Raw genomic sequence first — 20,140 nt, 5'->3', positions numbered from 1 at the left:
TTCCACAAGTATTATTTATATCTTAGCCATCAGTCATAGTCATGAACACACGTGCTGGCCAAGGAACTATGTTTTAAGTACTGTACGGTCTCCTCTTTGAGGAGTTGACCAGGAAGTCCTGAAAGGCATTTTGTTTGCGAAACTGAAGGTCAATTTTGTCTAATGAAAGGGGCTACCAAAGAGGGAAGCAATAAAGGGTCTTGTGTATTAGCCTACTCTACTAGTAGTTCCACGTTTCCTCCAAGAGGTTACCAGCTGAAAATAGTGTTTATGCAAGTTCATTTTATCCTTTACCGCAGAGCGTGCAGTCTTAGCTGTTTATTTTTCCGTTGTGTTGGGATTTTGTCAGGTTTTTTTAGTCTTTAAAAGGGGACTAGATTCTTCCTCCTCTGAAGAGGAAACCTGGATTCTAGCAATCCCCCACAACAGTTTTCTCTTAAATTTTTCCCAATTTTTTAACGCACACCTTCCCGGGAAAGTTAGGAAGGAGAAATTAGAAAATTATTGGTCGCCATGCCATTCTGATTAGGAAAAAGACTTGCTTAACAAGGTAGCAAATTTGCTACTGCAGTCATACCTTCAAATAATGCCATCTGACCACATGAAGGCCTCCTTCCTTGGCACTTGCCATCTCTTGCAGAGGTGTGGGAAGTTAGTACACCACGCCATCAACCTCTACGTACCACCTATTTTATCATCTGTAGTAATGGTGACCTTATTTGAGGTAAATATTTCTGGTGCATCACACTTATTTTACCCACCTTCTTTCTATACTCAAGTCCCTCTATACATTTACTTTATAGCATAACTTTAGTTTGTTGAGTATAGTTTGGAGTACGGTACTGTATTAGTTTGCTGAGTTTGGTTGGAAAAGTGTATGGTAGAATGCTAATCAATAGGATTAAGAATAAAACAAAGGATGCAATCTTAGAAGTAATTGGTGGTTTTAGAAGAGGGAGGGGATGTATTTATCGGATTATTACACTTAGATATGTGAGAAATATTTAGCAAAAGCCAAGGCTGTGTTTTTTGCTTTTATGGATCTGGAGAAAGCGTATGATAGAGTTGATAGGGAAGCAATGTGGAATGTGACGAGGTCATATGGAATTGGTGGAAGGTTATTGCAAGCAGTGAAGAATTTCTACATCGGCAGTAAAGCATGTGCTAGGATAAGAAATGAAGTGAGTGACTGGTTTCCAGTGAGAGTGAGGCTGGATCAAGGATGTGTGATGTCACCATGGTTATTCAATTTGTTTGTTGATGGAGTTATGAAAGAGGTGAATGCTCGAGTGAATGGTCGAGGATTGAAACTGATAGACGAAAGTGATTTAGTGGGAGGTGAATCAGTTGTTAGTCGCAAATGATACTGTACTGGTTGCAGACTCGGAGAAGCTGGGTCGATTAGTGACAGTTTGGAAGGGTGTGTGGAGAAGGAAGTTGAGAGTTAATGTGGGTAAGAGTAAGGTTGTGAGATGCATGAGAAGGGAGGTTGGTGCGAGGTTGAATGTCATGTTGAATGGAGAGTTACTTGAAGTAGATCAGTTTAAGTACTTGGGGCTGTTGTTGCTGCAAGTGGTGGATTGGAAGCAGATGTACATCAGAGAGTGAATGAAAGATGTTAAGTGTCAGTGGCACTGAGAGGAGTGGTAAAGAATATAGGGTTAGGAATGAATGTGAAGAGAGATTTGTATGAGAAAGTGATTGTACCAACTGTGATGCATGGATCAGAGTTGTGGGGAATGGAAGTGACAGAGGGACAGAAATTGAATGTGTTTGAGATGAAGTGTCTGAGGAGTTTTGCTGGTGTAATCTCGATTAGATAGGGTTAGGCAGAAGTAGTGAGTTTGAGAGCTGGTATAAGAAATGATTTAGTAGCTAAAGAGGATATGAATGTGTTGAAGTAGTTTGGCCATGTACAGAGAAGGGAAAGTGGTTGTCTGCAAGCATTGATGGGAGAAGTACTAGAGGAAGACCAAGGTTTAGGTGGATGGATGGAGTGAAGAAAGCCCTACATAACAGGAGGATACATGTGAGAGGCAAAAGAGCGCGTTAGAAATAGAAATGAATGGCGAGCGATTGTGACGTAGTTCTAGAAGGCCTTGCGGTTGTGGCAGGATGTCGCAAAAACAACTCCCACACTCTTGATCACACTAACTGACAAATGTCTCCTCTGCACAAACTTTCCCCTTACGTTATCATAAACTGGACTCTTAGACAAGAAGGACATGAAAACCAACCATAACCTTAACACTATATTCTTAAAACTAAACACAACCAAAATTATTACTATACCTAAAAATAAAGATACCGTAGAAACAACACAGAAAAACTTAACATACAAAATAAATAAAAATTCCACATTCACATAAACCCAGAGAAAAAGTATCAAAACTTAAACTAAGATGCACCATAACCAAATATGTTTATATATATATTTATTGACACCAATACAGTCGTCCACACACTGTCAACTGTTTTTAACGGCAAAATACCACAGCTCTGTGGGTAACACTACACTGTGTGGCAATTGGCCACAGCTGCCTCCCTGATTGGGGTGCTAGTTATCATCGTCATATCATCATCATCATCAATCGAAAATTCCTTCTTACAGCCAAAGTCGTTACCGATTATATCCAAATTTAAAAGAGCAGTCAGTTCCATGTCCCTTATCACAAGCCACGTCATCAACAATCAATTTTTCAATATTTAACTTAGCCGGTGATTATATAAGCTGCAACTCTGTTGCTCGACAGAAAACTCTACGTTAAAAATCCGCCAGCGATCGCTATGCAGGTAGGGGGTGTACTTCAACAGCGCCATCTGTCGTGCAGGTACTCAGTACTCAATGTAAACACAGAACTCAATTTTCTCTCTGTCGGGCTACCGGCAAGACCTACTAATTCGCTGTTGCTAACTGGATTTGTTTTCACAACTATTGGTGAAGTACACTATTCTAGTTTTGAGCTTTCGCTATGCAGGTGTTTTATCTTCATCTCAAAACTTGAACTCGTTTTGGATAGATTTAATTATGGTGACAAAGAGAGTATGGACTTTCTTTCACTTTTAAATGGCCGACCCTTCCCTTAAACGGAAGTGTGTTTAGGCTTTTAGTAATTATCTTATCACGTTATAGATTTTCCGCTATATATTTTATATCTCTCCGCCTTTATTAGGCCTCTTCGATTAACTTTCCATTTTTTATAAACATGTAAAATAAATTTTAATGCTTTGTTTATGTAGGCGGTCCTAACTTGGAAACCGAAGTTAATCAACATTGAGCCCTTTATATCGTCTTTAGCTTTTAAAGGATTTAAAACTTTTTAAATGTAATATTTTATGAAAGAATTTCTTTGATAGTCTTCGTACTGTTTTCAAAGATGAACTAACGTTTAGTTTTTTATGCTACGCAGTTGTTGACGTTCAGGACGTTCAACATGGGCTCTATCGTTACGATAGAGAGAGAGTGTATCACGGTTTCACTTTGCAGTAAGAGTAAATCGATTCTGACGTTTTGTTCTTTCTTTCTTAGCTTAAATGTTTTAAATTCTAATTTAAAGGAACTTTTTATTTGAAAAACCTTTCAGTTTTTTCCTTTAGTCAAATAACATGTTTTTTTGACGATATATAATTGGGCTCTTCTCATAGGTGCGAAATCAAGAGAGTAAGAGAGAGAGAGATAGAGACGGAGGGAGAGAGAGGAGAGAAAACGTTCCGTTCAAGCGGGTAACGTTGTTCTCGTGTTACTCTCGTCCCTAGTCTCTGTACGGGGAGGAAGGATAAAACGTTTTTAGGTTTTTATTCTCGTCCCCAGGCTATGTGCGGTGAGAGATTGAAAACGTAGTTATATGAACTAGTGTTTAGTCTCTTTCCCAGCCACTGATTTTTCTTTTTATCTTAAAATATGTTTTCTGTTTTTTGCTGGTATTATGAGCTTGCATTATACGACTTATTTCGCAATTACTACCTTTTAATGAAGGGTAGAATTGCGTGTTTCAGGTAGAAATAAGTGCAAAACAGAAAATCGAAGTGATGAAGTGATATGCGCAAAGTGTTACAGTGTTGCGTCCGAGGCGCAAAGTGTTACAGTGTTGCGTCCGAGGCGCAAAGTGTTACAGTGTTGCGTCCGAGGCGCAAAGTGTTACAGTGTTGCGTCCGAGGGTTCGTCTGTTCGTGCCTGTCGTTCACCTAGTCCGGGACCTCTTGCAAGCTCCCAAGCCCAGGGGAGAAGTAATGTCAAAAGACTTATGGGTTCGAGAGGCCTTGACCAACGAACAGACGTTTTCCCTCTATGGTATCGGGTGTTTCTTACCAAGATCTTCCCTACCATAAGACGAGAGAGACGTTTTTTCTCCTCGCCATCCGTAGGCTTTTCGCATAAGAAACCTGTCACAAGGTTTCGAAGCCCTTAAGCGAAAGTCAGTCCTTTCAGGACAGGTCCAGCGTCCTGGTTACAGCCATTAGGACAGCTCTGACCCTATGCAGTCATCGGATAACTGCTCGCCGCCTAACAAAAGCATAACACAGACTCCGAAAGTCTCTTTTTGTAGGCAAAGTGTTGCGGTCACAGACGTTACCCTCGTCTATTACCACAACCATTTCCGTTGATCCTTAAGGGGTTGTATGGCAAAACATGCAGTATATGCTTGCCTCCCTTATGGAAGACTATTCTGCCGATTAGTCCGTTGAGTCTAGCCGTTTATCTCATCGATATCCTGGCTTTCAGCCAACCTAACGTTCCTTTGTGCTTACTGTTGACGTTGGCGTAGCTTAGTCACGTCAGTCAGGTTGTTTAGAACCACACTCGATGCGGTCTCGTGTGGTTTTTCAGCCGCATTTGGACGTTAGGCCACTGGCTGATGCTCCTGTTGACGTTCTAGACGTTCACTAACAATCGGAGTTGACTTGTTTTGACGCTGTGCGTCAACCTCCGCATTCTAGAGTTGTTTTGACTGCTCAGTCTAGGCAGTCAAAGCAGTCTCAAGTGGACGCTGTACGTCCTCACGCACCTGTTGTGGTTGACAGTTCAGTTGTTGACAGTTCACAGACTGTCAAGCAGTTACATGACGTTGCGTTCTGGTCCGCTACTAATGCACCAGTGAGAGACTCAGCTTTCATCGGTCAAGGTTCCTGTAGATGAGGAAGTTGCTGTTCTCCCTCCTACTGATATTCCCTTGAGGACTCTGTCAGATGGAGAGGAGCCTTAAGCTGCTTAGCCTCCTATGGACTTTAATTAAATCATGATGATTTTTTTAAGGATCTTCGTCCGGATCTTGTAACTGCTGCTCCTCGTTCGCCTAAACGTCAGAACTTACACTAGGCCTAGCTACTTCGAAGCCGTTGTTTTTAAGCTAGGGCTCTCTCGCTCTCCTAGAGAGCATTATGTTGGCTAGGCGACTGGTTTTTCACCAGGAGGAGTTTGGGGGATACAGCCTTTGCTTTCCCTTCTTTTAAACTGGTTTATAGAGTGAGAGTCTGATATGACACGAGAGAAGTTCTCGGCTTGGGAGTTCATGTCTCTGCCCAGATAGACTTCTCAATTCTGGTAGACTCTCCCTGGCGCCTAGCCAGGAGACGCTCCAAGTTGTTTACAGGTCAACTTCTCAGCTGTTGTCGAGCCTTTGAAGTTTTGCTGTACTATTATGTCACGCATAACAAGGCTTTCAGGGATGGTAAACGGTTCCGCCTCAGTCGCTAACCCCGTCTGTTGCCACACCTGCTCCCGTAGACCCTAAATGGGCTTTGCTGCAAGACATGCAGTCCAACCTTGCGTCCTTGATAGAGGACTTAAATGCGGAGAAGAACCTTCTGGCCAACAACCTTCCAACCGGTCGGTTGTGCGCCCTGTTGACGCTGAGGTAACCTACTCGCGTCTGCCAGTTGAGGTGGTTCCTCCACCGATGCGACCCAGTGTGGGTTGCCAGCCGCACGTTGACGTTAAGCGACGCTCGGAGGTGGTTGTTGACGTTCAGGACGTTCAACAACCAGCAGAGGTGACTTGTTGTGACGCAGTGCGTCAACCTCAGCAACCCGGTAGGGTGTTGACTGCACAACCCAGACGGTCTAGACAGTTTCGGGTTGACGCTGTGCTTCCTCGCGCACCCATGGTTGTTGACAGTTCACAGACTGTGCAGCAGTTCCATGATATTGCGTCCGGCTCCGTCACGCATCCACCAGTGCGACCGGATTCAGCGAGTCAGACGTTGCCCACTCCGTTGCCGTTTCCTCATCAGTTTCGGATGAGGAACCCTCTGATGAGGACGTTGCTGAACAAGACGATCAGCCCCCAGCCCTGCTATCCATCCAGAAGATGCTGAAGAAGGAACGCTGCTCAGTCAGGCTGTGGATGAGTCTGGTAGGGACGCTGTCATCCGTGGATCAATTTGTGTCACTAGGAAGACTACACCTCCGTACTCTTCTATACCATCTAGCTTTTCACTGGAAAAAGGACAAGACGCTAGAAGCGGTCTCGATCCCGGTTTCCGAAAAGATAAAGTCTTGTCTGACTTGGTGAAAGGACTATATCAACCTAAGAGAGGGTCTTCCCCTGACTGTTCAGACTCCCAACCACGTTCTCTTCTCGGACGCATCGGACGTAGGCTGGGGTGCGACATTAGACGGTCGGGAATGCTCGGGAATATGGAAATCGAGTCAAAGGACAATGCATTTCAACTGCAAGGAGCTACTGGCAGTACGTCTGGCCTGGAAAAGCTTCAGGTCTCTCCTTCAAGGCAAAGTTGTGGAGGTGAACTCGGACAACACCACGGCTTTGGCGTACATCTCCAAGCAAGGAGGGACCTACTCTCTGACGTACGAGATCGCAAGGGACCTCCTCACCTGGTCAAAAGGTCTAGACATATCACTAGTAACGAGGTTCATCCAAGGCAACTTGAATGTCATGGCAGATTGTCTCAGTCGGAAGGGACAAATAATTCCAACAGAATGGACCCTCCACAAGGATGTATGCAAGAGACTTTGGGCCACCTGGGGCCAGCCAACCATAGATCTCTTCGCAACCTCGATGACCAAGAGGCTCCCAATATTTTGCTCACCGATCCCGGACCCAGCAGCAGTTCATATAGATGCCTTTCTCCTAGATTGGTCACATCTAGATCTATATGCATTCCCTCCGTTCAAGATTGTCAACAAGGTACTGCAGAAGTTCGCCTCTCACGAAGGGACAAGGTTGACGCTAGTTGCTTCCCTCTGGCCCGCGAGAGAATGGTTCACCGAGGTACTTCGATGGCTAGTAGACATTCCCAGAACACTTCCCCTAAGGGTGGACCTTCTACGTCAGCCACACGTAAAGAAGGTACACCAAGGCCTCCACGCTCTTCGTCTGACTGCCTTCAGACTATCGAAAGACTCGAGAGCTAGAGGCTTTTCGAAGGAGGCAGCCAGAGCGATTGCTAGAGCAAGGAGAACATCCACCCTTAGAGTCTACCAATCGAAGTGGGAAATCTTCCGAAACTGGTGCAAGTCAGTATCCGTATCCTCGACCAGTACCTCTGTAACTCAAATAGCTGACTTCCTCTTATATCTGAGGAAAGATCGATCTCTTTCAGCTCCCACTATCAAGGGTTACAGAAGCATGTTGGCATCAGTCTTCCGTCACAGAGGCTTAGATCTTTCCAACAATAAAGATCTACAGGACCTCCTTAAGTATTGAGACCACGAAGGAGCGTCGTTTGGTTACACCTGGTTGGAATTTAGACGTGGTACTAAGATTCCTTATGTCAGACAGGTTCGAACCGCTACAATCAGCCTCCCTGAAAGATCTCACCTTAAAGACTTTTCCTGGTATGCTTAGCCACAGCTAAAAGAGTCAGTGAGATTCATGCCTTCAGCAAGAACATCGGATTCTCATCCGAAACGGCTACATGTTCTACAACTTGGTTTTCTAGCCAAAAACGAGCTGCCTTCTCGGCCTTGGCCAATATCGTTCGATATTCCAAACTTATCGTGTGGTTGGAAATGAACTAGAAAGAGTCTTATGCCCTGTAAGAGCTCTTAAGTTCTATTTAAAACGAACTCAACCTTTACGAGGCCAGTCTGAAGCTTTATGGTGTTCAGTTAAGAAACCATCTTTGCCTATGTCAAAGAATGCTTTATCCTATTTTCATCAGACTGTTAATACGAGAAGCTCATTCCCATCTGAATGAGGAAGACCAAGCTTTGCTGAAGGTAAGGACACACGAAGTTAGAGCTGTCGCAACTTCCGTGGCCTTTAAACAAAATAGATCTCTGCAAAGTATAATCGACGCAACCTATTGGAAAAGCAAGTCAGTGTTCGCGTCTTTTTATCTTAAGAATGTCCAGTCTCTTTACGAGAACTGCTACACTCTGGGACCATTCGTAGCAACGAGTGCAGTAGTGGGTGAGGGCTCAACCACTACAATTCCCTAATTCCATAACCTTTTTAATCTTTCTCTTGAAATGTTTTATTATTATTTTTGGGTTGTCTGGAAGGCTAAGAAGCCTTTCGCATCCTACTTGATTTGGCGGGTGGTCAAAGTCATTTCTTGAGAAGCGCCTAGATTAGAGGTTTTGATGAGGTCCTGTTGTATGGGTTGCAACCCTTGATACTTCAGCTCCTAGGGGTCGCTCAGCATCCTAAGAGGATCGCGAGGCTCCGTAAGGAAGACGTACTTAAAAAGGCAGAGTAATTGTTCAAGTCGACTTCCTTACCAGGTACTTATTTATTTTAAGTTTGTTATTTTGATAACTGCTAAAATGAAATAAAAAATCCTTAGCTCATAATAATGTAAACATTTATTGCTGGTCTCTACCCACCCCCCTGGGTGTGAATCAGCTTATATAATCACCGGCTAAGTTAAATACAGTATTGAAAAATGTTATTTTTATAATAAAATAAATTTTTGAATATACTTACCCGGTGATTATATATTAAAGGACCCTCCCTTCCTCCCCAATAGAGACGCAGTGGACCGAGGAGAAAATTGAGTTCTTTGTTTACATTGAGTACTGAGTACCTGCACGACAGATGGCGCTGTTGAAGTACACCCCCTACCTGCATAGCGATCGCTGGCGGATTTTTAACGTAGAGTTTTCTGTCGAGCAACAGAGTTGCAGCTTATATAATCACCGGGTAAGTATATTCAAAAATTTATTTTATTATAAAAATAACATATTTAAATATAAGTTCTCTCCAAAGGAGGAATTACGGCTCAGAAAATAAATCAACACTTCCACGCTGGTAAAAGAATAAGAATTATAATCCAGCATTCAAATCGCGCAACTGCCTCAAGTCGCAGTCAATCAAAAAAAAAAGCATTCGCTCCGAAACCTTTACTACACTCCAAACCTAGCTAAAAGTAAACAAACAACCTCATTTATACCAACAGTCTTTCTCTCTCTCTCTCTCTCTCTCTCTCTCTCTCTCTCTCTCTCTCTCTCTCTCTCTCTCTCTCTCTCTCTCTGGATTTGGCAAACAAAAAAAAAATAAAAAATAAAAATCCTCCACACACTCTTCTCTCCGCTGAGGTAGCTGCAGTAGGGGATTTAGCATATGAAGCTTCATCTGTGGTGGATAACTGGGAAGGAGGGTTGTGGCAACCTAGCAGTACCAACCAAACTCCGCTGAATCCCTTGTCAGTGTGAGAGGAGTGAAGAGAAGAAAAGTCCTCTTTTTTTTTTTTCTTCCTTGATTCTGGCTACCCCCCAAAATTGGGTGAAGTGCCTTGATAAATAGAAAGACAACTTTGTAGTTCTCCCTTAATGTATTGAAGTGCTGAATGACCTGCTTTTGGTTGTAATGTTTGACAAAATATATGAATATACTGTAGATCTCTGCCAGCAAAATCTGGTTTGTATATATTAATACTAGATCTAAAATTAGCAGGTTTTGTCAGCAAAACTTTTTCAACAATTATTTCCAATGTTGAAATTTTGACTTTCTCTATAAGAGTAGAATTAGTGTCCCACTAGGCTATTCTTCTCTGTTGGAGTCCTTGGGATTATAGTATTCTACTTTTAATAGTAGTGCTGTAGTTGGGCTAGTAATAATAATAGTAACACTAATAAAGATTTCAGTGTGTAGAGTTGGGAAAAATACAAGAATTTGTGATTTTAGTTAGTTAAAGGCCTTGGAGAGATTGACTACCGCATTAGTTAGGCGTTCCAGACCAGTTCACCTGGAATCTCCAGTGTCTGATCTTGGAATATTTTACTGGTAGTTTGGATTGAAAAATATGAATATTTTTTTCTTGTCCAAATAAAGTAATATACTGTATTTGTTTTCTAGGTTGGTTTGTATTGGAAGGATCTGAGAAGTCCAAATAAAGTAATATTTTTGTTTGTTTTCTAGGTTAGTTTGTACTGGAAGGATCTGTGAAGTATACTGAGGAGCTTTATCTCCATGGACGGGCACTGGGAACTTGGATGACATTAAGCACTCTTGTTACATTTAATGATGAAAGCTACAAAGAGAAGGGTGATAAAGGTTGAAACAATTGCAAAGGCATCCTAGTAATGCTGATCGGTAAGTCCTATAGAGCACAGTGTGAGGCACACACAACTATCCCACTTCAGGGGATGTAGAGGGATTTGCCAAGTCTGATAGTGGTAAGCCATAGATCTTTTGTCATTATTATAATATAAATAATTTTCTTAGATTAATTTTAATTTGAAAAGTTTGATATTGAATCTTAATGAAGTTCATTGCTATTGTTTCTCCAAATGTAACATTTAACTCATTGATTGAAGTTCATATCTGGTACAGAACTCCCATTTTCCAAAACACACTCTTAGCCATGTGGGGAGGATATTAGAACTTTTTTCTTAGTAGACTGCTGCTGTTAGTCTTTATTTCTTCTCAGTTGTGCAATGTGAAATGGTACAAGCTTTCAAATACAGTAAGACCTCAGGATACTAAATTAATTTGTTCCTTGAAGGTTCGAGGACTCTGAGTGATATACCAGTAGGGGTTTGACCTTACAACCCCCACTGGTATTGGCGCAGAGTGCAAGAGTAAGCCTGTCCTTCATAGGCTTTTGCTTGGGCAGCAGCTTGCCTGATGAGGCATTTTTAAAAAAAATAAAAAAGCCCAATTTCATCACAGTTGAAGACTTGCTGTGGAATGTAGCCTTCCACGCGAGTCGACTCTTCAAATTTCTCAACAAAGGCTTTGGCCGCTTTCGTGTCCGAGCTGGCAGCCTCGCATGCCGCGCCACCAAGTGAACGCCAGTCCGTCTCTCGAATCTCTCAAACCAACCGCATGAAGCCTTGAACTCTGGGGGTGCCTTCTGCAATGTCCCTTCTCCTGCATCGTCTTTATCCTGAGCATAGTGCTGGCCTTGTCGCAGATTATCGTCTCTCTGATACACTTCTACAGCAATTTCCATGTCCTTAATCCTGAGGAGTAGTAGTTTCCATCTCATCATGGACATGACTCTCACTAGAAAGGACAGTCACGCCCTTAGAAGGTGTTGCTGCTTTGATGGCTTCCTTCTACTTGAAGATGGTGCCTATCGTTGACGGATTTCGGCCATACTCCTTAGCAATCACACTCAACCACATGTCGCCCTCATATTTCATGATTGTCTCCAGCTTTGTCTCCATAGAAAGCATCCTCTTCTTTCCTTAAACATCAGGAACATTCTCTGGACCCATAGCTATAGTCAGATTAATAAAACATGGAAGAATTGCAAAAAATCAGTATAGAGTAAGTAATATTTCCTGCATCTGTGTATTATTATACTGCCCTCATTCATATTGATATGATAAAATGTGGCCCCCAGTTAACGAACAGTTATCCGTGGCAGTGTTAAAGTTTTATACAATTCAAGTGCCTCCCTTTAATTATTCACCAGATCATGAATCAAATAAATTTTGTCCATTCCATCACACAAGCAGCTGGTAGATCCAAGCCTCTTACGAAGGCTTGATCTGTGAAAGTGTCGGTCCTCTTACGAATGCTTGATCTGTGAAAGTGTCGGTCCTCTTACGAATGCTTGATCTGTGAAAGTGTCGGTCCTCTTACTAATGCTTGGTCTGTGAAAGTGTCGGTCCTCTTACTAATGCGTGGTCTGTGAAAGTGTCGGTCCTCTTACTAATGCGTGGTCTGTGAAAGTGTCGGTCCTCTTACTAATGCGTGGTCTGTGAAAGTGTCGGTCCTCTTACTAATGCGTGGTCTGTGAAAGTGTCGGTCCTCTTACTAATGCGTGGTCTGTGAAAGTGTCGGTCCTCTTACTATTGCGTGGTCTGTGAAAGTGTCGGTCCTCTTACTATTGCGTGGTCTGTGAAAGTGTCGGTCCTCTTACTAATGCGTGGTCTGTGAAAGTTTCGGTCCTCTTACTAATACTTGATCAGTGAAACTTTCGATCCCTTGGTGGTGACACACATAGACCCAGTTGATGAATGAAAAGCATGCAATTGGAAGAAAACTAAAAGCATTAAATAAAGGATTTCAAAACTTTTGTGCAGGTAACTATTGGTAGGAAGTAAAATAAACACTCATTGATATAGCCAAAGAAATTTTGTTGAAACCGTATTATAAATTTTCTGTTAGATTTAAAAAAGCAGCAATTAAATTCAAGGTACTATAATTTTGTGGCAAAATGTGTAACATATCAGGAAAAACTTCAATGTAGAAAGTTTCCCAGAAATTTTTGAAAAATTAACGGTTTCTATAGCATAACTCCAAGACTGCATTAATGCATAGAAGCTCACTAGTTTATAATATACAGAAAATACTGAAAACATAAGCATAATTATTATTTAGATGCCCATTTTTAATCTATTAAGGGAAGAGAAGTGACAACTTTGTTGGATTTTGAAGGTCCGAAGTATATCAACTACAATGAGATATGTCCTTGAGAAGGTCTTTAATTTGCATTATCAAATTGCATGTAAATGTCTCTTCGGGAAGACTATATTTTGATATAAATGTAGACACTTAAGTTAAGGCCTATTATTAGCTCTATAATTATTTTGGATCAAGTATATTTCTAAAAGCATTGAAACAAGCAATACTCCATAACTAAGCCTGGAAAAATCCCAGTAATCCAAACAGTACCTAACCATTTTCACTTAGCAGTTGTTTTGAAATTCATTGAAAAAAATATATAGACAGCATTGGTGTTTATGTTGTATTAACTTTTTCCCCAGCCTTTGCGGAATGTACATTAACCCATTGATCATTCTGGACTGCTCTCTCCTTTTTTGGGGAAATGAATTTATTCTTTGACCACATACCAGGTATTTACCAAGTACAGGGAAGGCCTTATCAGGCTAATCTAACTCATGATGGCCAGATAGGGGGTTGCTGGAATCTTCTCCTTTGCTTTAGGACCTGGAAGACTGGGATATTCCAGGGAAGTAAAAGAACCAAGTTTGGTTCCAGTGGGACTTCCTATCCACAAATAAGAGAGCACCTCCCTGTTTTCAAGGACAAAAGGTCTGTATATGCATACGATCAATAGGTTTGAAAGTAATTAAAATTTTTCCTGGTTTTGCATTCCTTTCAACGTTGAGCTCCCCAAGGATTGGGGTACCTTATTGAAAACATCCCTATCTCACAATCTGTTTAACAGGAGTTCCATCCTGATAATATCTAGTAAAGTTTGGGGGAGTTATCAGCAGATGTTGGCTGGACCTGCCTGGTCCTAGCTTGAGTAGATAGGATTTTGGGCCCTCATGTATATATGGTTGTTGTTTAGGATGTCCTTTCCTTTGCTTCTGTCACTCTGGAGTGACCTTTTAAACCTCTACCACCCCTCTCAGTCCTGAGCCGAAGATCAAAATTTGTGTGTCTTTGACAGGATGGTGGGGGCCTGTTACTCTACTATGTTCGCTTATTTTAGAGGACTGGTTTGTATAACTTGTAATATACAAATGTTAATGTTTGTTATATTTGAAGAAGAAACTCACAAATGCAGTAAAAGAGATTTTAGTTATATGCAACTTATGAAAACGTGAACAATAGAGTCAAGTCTAAAGAATAATAAAGTTGATTTAATGATTATGTATTGTAAATGACATTAAGGATGAAACACTGGAGTTGTTTATGTAGTACAATTTTACAAAACTATGCTTTTCTTTTGTTTTTGTTTTGCAAAATGTACAGTGTGTGTTAGATATCACATCTGCCTTATACGGCTAAAAATAAAGTAGAAAATGTTCTTGTAAAAGCTTTCAAGTCAGTTATTGTATGATTCTTGGCTTAAAATATATATTGTATGATTCTTGGCTTAAAATATGTAAGTAGTCACCCAAGATGTTGGTTGCCATTTTTCTCATAGCTGCTCCAGGTAACGCAAAACATTAGGTTAAACTTTTCTCTTGGCAGCAGAAATTTGTTGCATATTAGAATCCTGTTAAACAAGGCTTTCATATGATTTGTAAATTTCAGATAATGTCGACAGGCACCAAATTGCGCCGATACTGTGACATGACATAAGCATGTTAGTGGAAGGACCTGTGTCGCTAGATGCCATGAGACATTTCTCTCAGATATGGAATGATATGAAAGGTGAGAAGGTCGGGTTTTTAAATACAGTATGAGAAGTGTTCTGAAACGTCCACTGCACTACAGTACTTCCTTTTCATTTATTTATCAGTGATGTCCCCTTTTTGTTCCACTCTTCATGGTTAGCCACTTAGTCGTCTTATTTTATTTATTAGTCTTCAGGTTTTCTGTCATGTGTTTTCCCATATTCTCAAGCATTCTAATAATCACTGACGCTCTATCTCGAATATTCTTTTGTATTAGGGCCTTCCAGTCTAGTATTCTCTCTTTCTACCCTTCTGATTGCTGTGCTTGTCCAATCCATCATTGAATTATTTTCTCAGCAGTTTTTCCTTCTGCAGTACAATCTTCTCTTTCTTAAGAAATAGATCCATGTAGAAAAATTTCTAGTTTTTCATCAACATTGTTTACTTCCCTTTTTGTGGGTTTATACATTTCCTCTTGTCCTTTTATCTTACACTTATTATAATGTGGGGAAGATATGACTCCAATTCTTACATTTAGTTTTTTATTATGTCTTAATCTTCATAGTTATCTAGTGTAGTTCTTTTCCTCTTTGTCTCTACCATCCTCGTATATATCTCCTCACGTAACTTCATTAATACTCTTCCTCTATCTCGGTTCCTGTTTTTACTGAATAATAACCTATTCAAAATTTCCTTCAATCACGTACACCCTTAATGTTTACATAATATATTTGACTTCTTACTTTCTTTTATTTTCCTTACTCTTCTTTTACGGTCCCCTCCTTTTCTTAATACATCGTCTCCTACTGCCCTCCCTACCCGTTCTAATGTCCCTTCCCCACCATCATAACTAACATGTGACTGGTTCTTCATTCCATTCCAGTCGGAACGATTAATTCCCCCTTGTTAACCTGGATATTGTATACATTCTCTATATAAAAACTTTCTGTTTTAAAACTTCTTCCACTTGCCATTTCTTTTTTATTTCTTATTTTTCCTGTTACTGGTACTGTGGTCTCATACTTTTGTATTGTTCCCTTCCTACACGAACTATTCTCCGTCCATACAAAGGGACATCCTTATCTTTGGTAGCAGTACAGTACCAACATACTACATTCTTCTCGATGATTCTATTCCCACCTTCCCTCTCTTGATATCCTCTGTGAGGCATGATCTCTATCCTTCCCATCCATTGCTTGAATGTGCAGTATTCCTTGTTTAGGCACCTTCTCTCCTCTTCTACTAGCATTAGCCGTATTGATTGCTATAGCTTCTTTCATAGGCGAATCTCCCATTTCTCCCTCTCTGGTACCTGCCTTGTGTACTCTGCTATACTGCTTGTTTCCTTCTCCAGTTCATATCATAGCCTCCGTTTCTCATTGTGCCTCCTGGGTACTTCATTGTTACCTCCTTCCTCTATTATTCCCCATAGTTTTTTGGGCTTTCTTCTCTTCCTTGGTTTCCTTCCCTTTGTCTTTGTCCATCGTTTACCCATTCATCCTAATCTCACTTATTCAATTGCTTCCTTTATCCTCCCATTCTCTCTCTTCTTTCTCTATCTGTCTGTCATTAGGCTCTTCCTTTTCTTTCACCTGCCTCTTAAATTAAGGTCTTTTCCTGAAATTTGTTGGATTAGTATGGCTCTGTTCATCTCTTTCAGGTCCTCCACATGGCTGTTCAAGTGTCCTAGAATTGTGTACTTATTGCTACCTCAATTGATGTTTCCAACTTTTCTTTATAGCTTCTACACTTCTTTTTCTTCAATATTAGCATTGTATATCTTAATTTTAGTTTTCTGGTCTGCTTTTGTTGCAGTAATTCCGTAAATTTCCTTCCAACTTTGGCATCTCTGGTCTAGCTCTTGTGTGTTCTGTAACATATCCTTATATAGTTCCTCCTACTCCCCTATTAAAGGATTTTGACGAAGGAAAAATCTATTTCTGGGCAAGAGTCCTGTGTCGCCCAGTGAAATGCTCCTTAAAGCACCACTTCTAAGGTATAAATACTGCTAAATATACCAGAGAAAAAAGTTGCATGGAATGCCAGGAATATATCCAGCTCGCTCACCCTTATAGGGTGTCAGTATAGTAACTGGGACGTGTTAGAACCACTATCAGAGGTCCCTTACCAATTAGTCTTCTCCTTCCTCAACATCCCCCGTTACTACGAGGTGCCATTCTACATCCGACTACTGCCCGCTACAACCTGTTCACACTTTCTTGTACTATGCACTACTTGTTTGTACATCTTTTTATTGATAAGAAGCAACCCAAACAAAATCAAAACAGCCCTTCTATTTCTGGTCTTTTCTAGATCTCCATCACATTTTTCCCTAACCTGCGGCTGTGTAATCATATCCACTGATCACATTTGTCATATTGCACACAACAAACCACGTCAATTTTTACACTTCATAGCACATTTATTATCCTCCACTAAATTCTGTTTGGTATTCAAAGTTGATACAATCATTATTATTACTAGCTAAGCTACAGCCTTAGTTGGAAAAGCAAGATGCTATAAGCCCAAGGCCTCCAACAGGGAAGAATAGCCCAGTGAGGAAAGGAAATAAATAAACGATATAAGTAGTAAAGAATAATTAATATAAAATATTTTAAAACCATTTAACATTAAAACAGATATTTCATATATAATCTTTAAAAAAAGATTTATGTCAACCTGTTCAACCTAAAAACATTTTGCTGCAAGTTTGAACTTTTGAAGTTCTACTGATTCAACTACTGTACCCGATTAGGAAGATCATTCCACAACTTGGTCACAGTTGGAATAAAACTTCCAGAACACTGCAGTATTGAGCCTCATGATAGAGAAGGCCTTACTATTAGAATTAACTGCATGCCTAGTATTACCAAAGAATGGAACTGTCTAGGAATATCTGAATGTGTAGGATACTTTTCATTGCTTTGGATAGGCCTAATCATAACTTTATCAAAATTTCTCTCTAACTCGATGCTTATAACAAATCTCTCTACTGCTCTATGACACATTGTGTATATTTCATTTTCATTGTCATGTTATTAAAAGAACAGTATACACACAATGCCATATAGAAGTCAAGAGATTTTTTTATAAGCATAGAGTTAGAGAAAATTTAATAGGGTTCAGTAGACCTAAAAAAATATTAACAACAATAGTATGAACTATGAAATTGCATCTCCTTGCAGGTTTCTTACGGATTTTTTTAGGTATAACAAATTTAGTCAGTCTTTGCTGATATTAGAATCATTGTTCAGTTATACTGTTCTTGAACAAGTTGGTGCTTTCCCTTGACAGAGACAGACAGGAAAAGGAACATTACTCTTGCAGCAGACAGTTTCCAATATGCTGCTTTTGCACATGCACCTCACACTTTTTTCCAGATTAGCTAGGAGTGCTTTGTTGGTCATGTAAACTGGAGTCAGTATTGTGGGTGTTTTTTTAGAGCCCAGCCATATGATGTGAACTTGATAATTTATGTTTGGCAGTATGTGATGACTTTCCTATGGTAATTTTAAAAGCAGAATATTTAACCCTTTTACCCCCAAAGGATGTACTGGTACGTTTCACAAAAGCCATCCCTTTACCCATGGACGTACCGGTACGTCCTTGCAAAAAAATGCTATAATTTTTTTTTTTTTTCATATTTTTGATATTTTTTTTGAGAAAATTCAGGCATTTTCCAAGAGAATGAGACCAACCTGACCTCTCTATGACAAAAATTAAGACTGTTAGAGCAATTTTAAACAAATATACAGCAAAATATGCTGGGAAAAAAGTAACCCCCTGGGGGTTAAGGGTTGGAAATATTCAAATAGCCTGGGGGGGTAAAAGGGTTAATATATGTACTGTAGAAGAGTACATTTTGTTGGTGGAAGACTTAAGTAGTAGTAGTCCTGGTTTGCACTTAATTCTTCAGCACTTAAATTACATGCAGAATGATTGGGTTTGGAGCTTCCTCTTTGAGTTGATCATAGTTTGGTAATGTCTTTTGCTTATTTTTCATCCACAAATAATGTTTATGACTTCTCTGTAAAGCCACCATACAATTACTGTAAAGAGGAACTTGACAGCTTGCACCCAGGACCAGACCTAGAACTTGAAAGAAATGACATCACTGCAGCCTTATTCTCCATTGCCAACACAAAATTCTTGAAGGCAGGCACTTGAAGGGGGTTCTGGATACCCTTTAGCTTTCATAGTCCTGATTTTCCTTGCCTTGTTCATTCCAATGCCTCGAGATTGGGAACTTGATCATTGGGATATCTTGAACAAGGGTGTCTGTAGTGTTATTGACATCTTCGTATTTTTTGTTTGGGGGAAATGGCTGCCCGTGGATTACATACATGATATAAAAAAATTATAACATTGCTGGTTGTTTCCTTAGGCAATGCATCTAGACATTTTACATTTGTTGCCATTTTTCATTCAAAGTTGAACAAGCAATTAGAAATTTCAGTACATTCGTGTTCTCCAGTGAGTTCTTGGAGACAAAAATTTCCCTTAGCAGTTATCACATGAGAAACTTTCTAAACCAAATTTCTCTAACTGACTTTCCTTTTTCTTGAAATTTTTTTTTTCCAAATTGGTTGATTCAAAGGTGTTCTATTTAGAAAAGTTTATCTCCTTAAGAATTTCACTTGAGTCATGTCTTGGTGGCATTTTTTGAAATCACAAATTCCATTTGAAATGCAAACCAAACTATTTGCTGTAGGCTCTTGAAATAGGTTACCCATTTCTGTGTTGATCACTCAGAAGATAACACTGTACTGCCAGAAAGTCCATGATTTTTATCCAATTTCTTAATGCTTGGATCCATATGAAGCACACTTAAATTTAACAGTAATTTTATCAATAACAGGTTTTATGTAAAGCCATTTTATTTGGGTCTTTGGTGTTCTTGTGATGTCACAAAGTCCCTGTTTTTGATTCTCTTCAGTAATATACATTTGTTCAAGATCCATACTGTATTGGCAGTCCTTAGTTCTCTGTGTATCAGGTGACACTGAACAATCATAGGTTGAGTTACAGACGCAAACATTTCTAACATGAAAATCCGTGCTGCTATTCAGTCATCCACCAGCAGAAGATGCTCTTCTAGATTATATTGAACATTCTGTTTCAACTATCATAAACAAGTCATCACACTTACTGTAGCTAAACCAAAGGTTGTAGACTTTACATAAGAAATCAGGTCTTTGCAAAAAGAAACTGAAATACGGACTCCAGTTTACATGAGCTAAAAATAACTCCCCAGGAGGTGAATATGAAAAAAAAGTATGTGCTCGGAATTGTCTGCAGCAAGAATAATGATTGTTTTATTGGCTGTCACTTTCAAAGGAAAGTACCAACTTTTTGTCAAAAATTAGCTTGTGGGTCATTCCAAAACTAACCCTGTGTTGAAGTCCCTTCCAAATTCCTATAAGCCAGACAAAGCTAGATGCATTTTAAAGGACCATTGTGTATAAATAATGACAGCAAACTGCATTGAACCTCCAAAATGGGATCTTTTGACTTTAGCAATAAGTATATAATTACCCTACAAGCCCACCACAATACTGTCCATGCACCTTGTCCTCTGTCTCCCCCTCCATCCTCCCAGTGAGACTTAAATACTCCTATTTTCTCACCTCACGACATGCCCAACGAAATTCAATCTTGTCTTTCTCATTTCCTTTACCATTTCTCTCAG

The 20,140-nt window shown here is 40.1% G+C and overlaps 1 long non-coding RNA gene across 1 annotated transcript in view; it reads left to right on the top strand.

Moving 5' to 3' along the window:
* The window catches only part of LOC137623112 (uncharacterized), a 90,808-nt gene that overhangs the window by 55,513 nt on the left and 15,155 nt on the right, over window positions 1-20,140 (top strand). Inside the window, exon 3 of the long non-coding RNA XR_011040555.1 lies at window positions 14,369-14,488. This is a non-coding gene — a long non-coding RNA (uncharacterized lncRNA). The remainder of the gene's footprint in view (window positions 1-14,368; window positions 14,489-20,140) is intronic.

This window comes from Palaemon carinicauda, chromosome 30 (assembly GCF_036898095.1).
Source record: "Palaemon carinicauda isolate YSFRI2023 chromosome 30, ASM3689809v2, whole genome shotgun sequence".
NCBI classification, from domain to species: Eukaryota; Metazoa; Arthropoda; class Malacostraca; order Decapoda; family Palaemonidae; genus Palaemon; species Palaemon carinicauda.
The sequence above is the reverse complement of the archived record's forward strand: the minus strand, read 5'-3'. Positions and strand labels throughout refer to the sequence as shown.